General features: G+C 36.5%; 1 long non-coding RNA gene across 4 annotated transcripts; it reads left to right on the forward strand.

Annotated features, from left to right (window-relative positions):
• On the forward strand, nucleotides 1-7,271 carry LOC122869290. 4 transcript variants are annotated; one of them, XR_006376284.1, is made up of 6 exons: nucleotides 1-152; nucleotides 859-990; nucleotides 3,204-3,279; nucleotides 4,263-4,344; nucleotides 4,976-5,137; nucleotides 6,684-7,271. It is a non-coding gene; the product is annotated as an uncharacterized LOC122869290 (long non-coding RNA). The 4 variants fall into 4 exon arrangements; XR_006376283.1 differs by having other exon boundaries at nucleotides 7,199-7,271; XR_006376282.1 differs by having other exon boundaries at nucleotides 4,976-7,271.

Below are 7,271 nucleotides of genomic sequence, written 5' to 3' on the forward strand. Positions count from 1 at the left end.
GGGTCCCCTGAGAGGAAACCCCCCCACCCCACCCCACCACCACCTCCTCCCCCCCTCTTTCTCCATTTTGTGTGCTTTGTAAAAGCAGCACAAGTCTTCTCGCTGTCCACCACATGAGGGATATAGGACTATTATTTTGATCGAGCTCGTCGGTGAGTCCGATTCACAAATGGTTAAACTCCCTGAAATGGTGTTTTTTTTTTTTTTTTTAATTCGTTCATCCAGTCCTAACCGGCCGTCATGAAAACACGCAGTTAGACTGGGATCCGGGCTGCACGAGGGAATCCAGATCTTCGTTAAGTGAACTGGATTCAAAATGTGGAAAATTATAGAAATGGAGCCTGAAATAGAAAAAAAACAACACATCAGGGATTTTGTGTCTCCTCACTTGCTGTAGAACACATTTATATTTTACTGAATCGAACCAATTAATTACATTTCTCTCCGTCGACAGCTGACAGTATATTCATTGTTAGTTAAAATGCTTCATGTTCCTTTCAGTTAGCCTCTTTTTGTTATTTCACAAAGCTCACCAGTGAGCTTTAATACTAATTATAATTCACATGTAGCTGTTATCACATATGTTATGTATAATGAAGTCCCATTTGCCTGCTGTTTCATGGGAAAAATTAGTCTCACTTGTGTTTGAACATGCTTTAAGTTGTAATGTTGCTGTTTTTGTGTTGGATATTTGTGGAACACACTTTAATAAAATGTCCTTACTCCTGAATTAATTTGCCTTTTCCATAAGGCTAGTTTTGATGTTGTCCTCATGTGCTAACTGTGGCTACAAAATTGGAACTTTTGATTTGATTGACAGATTTCTTGTTCTGTATTTCCTTCTTGTCTGGATCACAGTGGCTCCACTTGCTGTGTGAAATGTTTCAGCTCCGACTTTCCGGTTGACTCTACTGAAAAAGGCCTTAAACTCCACACGAAACCTCCTCACTAGAAACTTTCTCACCAACCAAACCTTCTCTGCCCTGTAATGTAAGTAGCCCACAATGTTCTAACAGTGAAACTTTTCACATCAGATAGCAACGGATGTGTTTTCCAGCAAAAAGTCGTCTGGTAACAAGTGAAACTTTACCACAGTTTGAGCATGGAAGTATTCTGAATGTGAAAATGTGTTGCTGTGAAATCGTTTCGACTCACACAGATTTTTCAGGATGTGATGAGAAGTCAGTGCTTTGGACTGATGCAAACCAAACATCATTCATAGGCTACATAAAATAAACACACTGGATTGGTCAAATGTATTATAACAACCGATCAATACATTACAGGCAGTGGTGGAACGTAACTAATCACATTTACTCAAGTACTTTAGTTTGTGGTACTTGTACTTAAGTATTTGCATTTTATGCCACTTTAGAATTCTGTTCCACTACAGTTCAGAGGGAAATACTATAATTATTACTCCACTACGTTTATCTGGCTAATACAGTATAGTTACTTTGCAGATTAAGATTGTACTAGAAAATATATGATGATCTTAGAAAATATGATACATTGTTACAGATTAAACCACTTAACAGTAATTAAAATCATGACAATCAGCTCCACCTGGACTAACTACTGCAGTAAAAATAATGTTTACATATTAATGAGTCAGTAATAATAATCCAATAATATGATAGGTAATAGTATAACACTCACAAGGGGCCAATTCTCTGCACTGAGTATTACTTCTGATACCCTAAGTAATACTTACATACTACTTATTCTGATAATACTTTCACTTAAGTAACATTTTCAATGCAGAACTGGAATATTTTTACACTGTGGTATTTCTACTTATACTGAAGTAACAGATCAGAATACTTTACTCACCATTGGTTTCATGAAACACATTTATTCACATTTCTATCCTCTATGGTTGTTTGTGGCCCTTTATGAACAGATTTTATCAGCATATAAAGCATACAATTAAATGATAAATCCACTCAACTGAAAACAGATTTTTGTCAGCCCTCTGCAGAGTTACACAGTCATTCACTAAAACATCTTTATCTGTCAAGTGAGGCTGCTTCACTCTCCAGTTAGGAGCACATCCTGTTTCCGTGATGTCAGCACAGGAAGTGTAGCCAAGTGTATTTTAATTGAAAGTGAGATGTTAACATTTAAACTCCATGACAGAATTAAAATGGTTTGAAACGTGCCCCACCAAGCTGTTAAATAACTACTTGAACTCAAATGTTTCTAGTATTCAGGCAAAATTCTTTAAAGTAGCAGAATTGGTGAACTTTTTTTATTCCGAACTGCCCAGTTTGTCTCAGGAAATATTCGACACGACTTTCGAATCATTTTGTACACAGTACTCCACAGTCCTGACAGATTTCGCATTTTCGGAAACTTAAGGGTGGAATTGCTGTCGATTAGAACAATTTAGGCCTCAGATCCGTTGTAGCAACAGAGCCAGTGTTTTGGATCTTCAAATGAAGAATCTTGGTTTTGAGGCTACAGTAATGATTTAGAATCTCCGACGAAACCTGGGCCTGTGGAATAAAATCTTTGGGTTTAACAAAATTAACACGGCTATTTTAACCAAAGAGTGTAGAATTCCTACTGAGCCGGTGTCAGTTCACATTCATGACATATTTAACATAGTCTAACTCCAGTTAGTGCAATGAAACTTAAACATATATGAAATGCGAAGGCCTCATTTTCTTAATATGAATACGAATTTGTACTTTTTGTCAATTTCTTTAAGCATGAAAGTTCGTTCTTGACCGCGAAATTGTTGTTTGACAAAAACTATCCCAATTCAAGGTCCACTTTTCCAGTTTTTTCTGGGCGTTTTTAACAGCATCAAGAAGAAGACTGTGTGATATGGTTGAAAGCTCAGGAAAAAAAAAATAGTAAGTTGACCTTAAGTCAGGGTTGTTTTGTTTTTTTAGGTTTAAGTTATAGAGTAGTTTACCTTGGTCGAATTACTATAAGTATGGTTTTATGAATTTACTCTCTTATCTGTAAAAAACAAACACCTGGGTTAAACCCACACTGTCCACTCTTTTTTCTACATGTTCGTGCATATGAATACATACATGGGTTATACAACGTTTGAAACGGTCTCGACCACCAGTTCACTGACTGTCCTACACTTGTCACCTCTGAATAACTACAACAGAAGAAAAAAATTATACTTAATAATTTTGGGAAATTACAGTGAAACATGAATAAACAACTTTCTCCTCCTTCAGCCGCAATTATCCAGGTTCCCAGTGAACAAGGTCTGAAGACTGTGCTCAGCTCCCTGCTGTGAATTCAAAGAAAAAGGTCAGTCGTCCTCTCCTGAATGAAAAACATTTTTTACATTAAGATATTAAAGTCCCTCTCCTGTCAGAAATGTGTTTTTTGCTTATTGTTCCTTAACTGTGATGTTTGAGCTTCACTGTGCAGAGCTTGTTTTCACATTCATCTGCTGAAGGGAAGTTTCTCTGTGCTCACCTTAAATCTCAGTTTAACACCTGGACGCACCAGCAGGATTTTGTGACAACTAGTTTAGAAGCCAATCATGGTCCAGTATGTAACTCAAGTGAAGCCTCCAGCGCACATAAACTGAGAATGGACTTTTCAGTGAGGTAGCAGACATCTTGTGTCCAGCAGTTAAACTTCATAGATTCTGGAGAGGCTCTGGAAGGGCAATGTAATTTTAGTAATTTTTTTTATGTGGTCATTGAACTTTTTTTGTGGAAAAACAATATCAGATGTAGATTATTATTCAAAACAGAATGATACTGCATTTTTTTTGTCACGCTTAAAACACATCAGAACGGACATAACTTTAGGGCTATTCATTTAACAGAAAAGACTGGATGACGAACAAACGAATTCCTGCTCTTTATTTCAAAGTAAAGCGTGAAAAGGTTTCATGTGTGTGTAGCAAAGGTAAACAGTCCCATAAAATAGCAAAAAAAAAATGCTTTAAATACAGAAAATTATCAGTGTATGACATATCCAGAAGGTGTAAAATAAGTCAGCACAACAACAGACCATGTAAGTTGAAGCTGCTCCTATGGCTGCTCACTTTGCCACCTTTTGGATATGTAATAAATTGATCCATTTTTGAATCTAGAGTACCTCATCTATTGTTTTGTCAATGTGCGGGCATTTTGTCCAGTGTTATCCAGGAACTGCTCTTTATTTTGCCCCGCTCTGTTTCTTACGCTCTTTGTCATCCTGGTTGTTAAATTTTGTTTTTGTCGCATATACGTTCATTTTAATCTGATGAATTTATTGCTTTCCAATTTTATTCCCAGCACAATAAAATGAGGAAGAGACCGGGAGGCCTTGTATGGATCATCACATAAATACAACAGCAATGCTAGGTCACTGTGAAAAGTAAGTGAACTACATTCCTGCAATCATTTCATGTTTTTACATTATTTAAATGAATCAATTTTAGGCATAAAGCAATGAGTTAGTTCATTTAAAAAAAAAAGTTTTTCATACATTTCTCTTGAAGGTGAGAAATCATCCCTGAGGTTAATAAAGTCTACTGAGGAGTTACTCCTTATAACTAAAGCCAGTGTTTAAGTGGTTGTTATACTTAGCATTCGTTCAGATTTTAGATATTTAAAATCATTTATCTAGACATTTCATGATATGAAAATTATTTTTTTGGTGTTGAAGATGGAAAAAATGAATTGGCACTTTTTGACTTTGGTAAAAAAAAAAATTAAGACTTTTCAAGTTTGTTCCATAGTTCATTTGAGTGTTACCAATGCAGTGTCGACTGACTGTGCATCCTATTAATCAAAAGCACAAAGTATGGTAAATCCCTTCTCCCACTATTTTGTATTTTGTTGTTCATTTCAAATTCATTTGATTTATATAGCTGAAAATCACAAATTGTATTTACACAGTCTCAAAGGGCTCTAAAGAAAAGTAATGAGGTTGAGAGGTTGACAAAGCATGTTTGTATTTTAGCTTTCATATTCCTATATGTTCTTATTTTCCCCTTTCCATGTAGATCCTGGTCAACACATAACAAAGGTGAACTTGGACAATGGAAACACTCGTTCAGTTTTGACCAAAACAAAATCTTAACTCAAAGTCCGCTTGCTTGCTGTTTCATGGTCACATGGTTGAATAAATAACTGAGAAGTGGGTTTTAAAGCTCTGGAAAAACCAAGTAAGTAAATGTTGAGTTAAGCTTTCTAAGTGAGTTCAATTTTTGACCTTGGAAACAGAAGTTGACAAAACAATCTTACCTCAAGATCTAGTAGCTGTTCTGGAGATTTCAGTCATATCACAAGATCTTCATCAGAATATGCCCAGTTGCCATTGATATGTAGATGTTTGAATTTCCATTTTTTCTGAGCACTAAATGGACTTCTTGTCATCTCCATGTGTTGATGAAGATCATGTGATATGATCGAAAGCTCCAGCTCTTGAAATTCTGTTCGGTGTTCTTGAAAATAGATGTTCTTAATTTGCAGTTAATGAGGTCATTTATTTTTTAAACCCATCTTAATGAAGGAGGTTAGTCAAAAGCATTTTTTTCTGAACGGTAACGAAGAAGAGAACGCCCATTATCAGAACTAGGTTTTTTGAGGTGTTAGCAGATGGCAAGAGCACATGCGTAATGAAACTCGCTCACTTTCAGTCTCTTCACTGATTCCTGGGGGCCCACATCTGGCCAGCTTTCACTTCAAAGAAGTCATCCGTCACAACTGCTTTTTGGTTTTTCTAATAAGCACTTACACCCCCACACACTCACAAATAATTGATGTAGTAAATACTGTATTTCCATTGGAATTTCTACATTTACATTTTCAGCTCAAACTCTTATTCAGACTCTTAGTTGAGCAACAGGTGAAACAGCTTCATTTTCTAGACTGTAAACATTACAAGCAATCAACAGCGGTCTGTACGTCTGAGGTCACATTATAGAGCAATGTCAGAAGAAAGAAATAATAGGGGGAAAAGATCAAATAAACAGGCATACCATAGGTACTAACAATCTGTTTCTGCACACTAATGGTGGATCTCATTAGTCCAGCAGCAGACATCATGTTTCTGTTCTTATTACAGCAAATATGCATGGAAAGCAATTTGAATACATGCAATCCACACATTTTAACAGCAGATAGGAAGAGCGTTCACACATGACTGACAACTGGTTCTCTTTTAACATTTGACACAGTATAAGAAGACGATCTGTGGAGAAAACAGGGAGTTCATTAAGGGGATGTAATGGCTGCTTTGGGAGCAAATAAATGAATGTGTTGAGTCTGGATGTATAAATGAAACTATTACCTGCAATCAGCTTGATTCACACATTACACTTAATTATCACTTCAAGGAATGACATTTAGATGATCAAAAAATGCAGATGTGGACCATAAATATTGGGTTTACACACGTGTCTGAAATCAAACAATATTTTAAGTAACCTCTTTATATTAAATAACAAAGATGCCAGTATATAAGCAGATCTCTGCAATTTAGTGAACCGTGGGCCTCAGAACTACAAAATACATGTTATGGTTTGTACTATATATAGAAAATGGAAATCTATTGTCAGTTGTTTTCGTTCAGTTATGGACAAATGATGCCTGGATCTCATTATCTGGTTTTGAACGAGGGCTTTTCTTTCTAACTATAGGAGACTTTTTCCTGCCTCAGCAGCCTCATCATTACAGTACAGGCTGTTTAATGTGGACCGTTCCTCTCAGTCTGTTTGTTTCTGCAGGAAGGCATTGAAGTTACACAAGATGTTTTCTACCTGCTCTGGCTCTGGGAGAGGCACACCATGCTTAGGAATGCCACCGAGGGAAAATTTGAATTGAGAATTTCCAGTTACTTAAAGCATTAAGGATGTAAAGACCATTTGAGCCTCTAAAAACAGCCATTTGGCAATTTCTAAATGATAGTCAAGGCTCTTCTTGTTTTTTTTTCATTATGAGTAAAATAAAAAACAAAAACGTGCCTTACTTTTTTACCCCTACAAGAGCTCCTGGCAGGCAGTGACTTTTCAGTCTGAACAGGCGATTCTGGCTTCAGTCTACACTTTGACCTGTAGATCTTTCATTGAGAATCAGTTGATTGGAAGACCCTCCTGTGAGCTCTCCACTATAAACAGTGTTTCTTTAGAAAAAAATGACAAAAATTCTTGCTTTTCACTTTTGCTATGCCCTCACCAAACACTTTAGACACCATCACCTAAAAATATTTCTCCATCTATTGACAGGCTGCTGTGACCCCTGCCCTAACCCGTTACACTGCCATTCGTTGCTCATCTTGTCAGGGATCTTATAATTAAA

Source organism: Siniperca chuatsi, linkage group LG21, assembly GCF_020085105.1.
Source record: "Siniperca chuatsi isolate FFG_IHB_CAS linkage group LG21, ASM2008510v1, whole genome shotgun sequence".
Lineage (NCBI taxonomy): Eukaryota > Metazoa > Chordata > Actinopteri > Centrarchiformes > Sinipercidae > Siniperca > Siniperca chuatsi.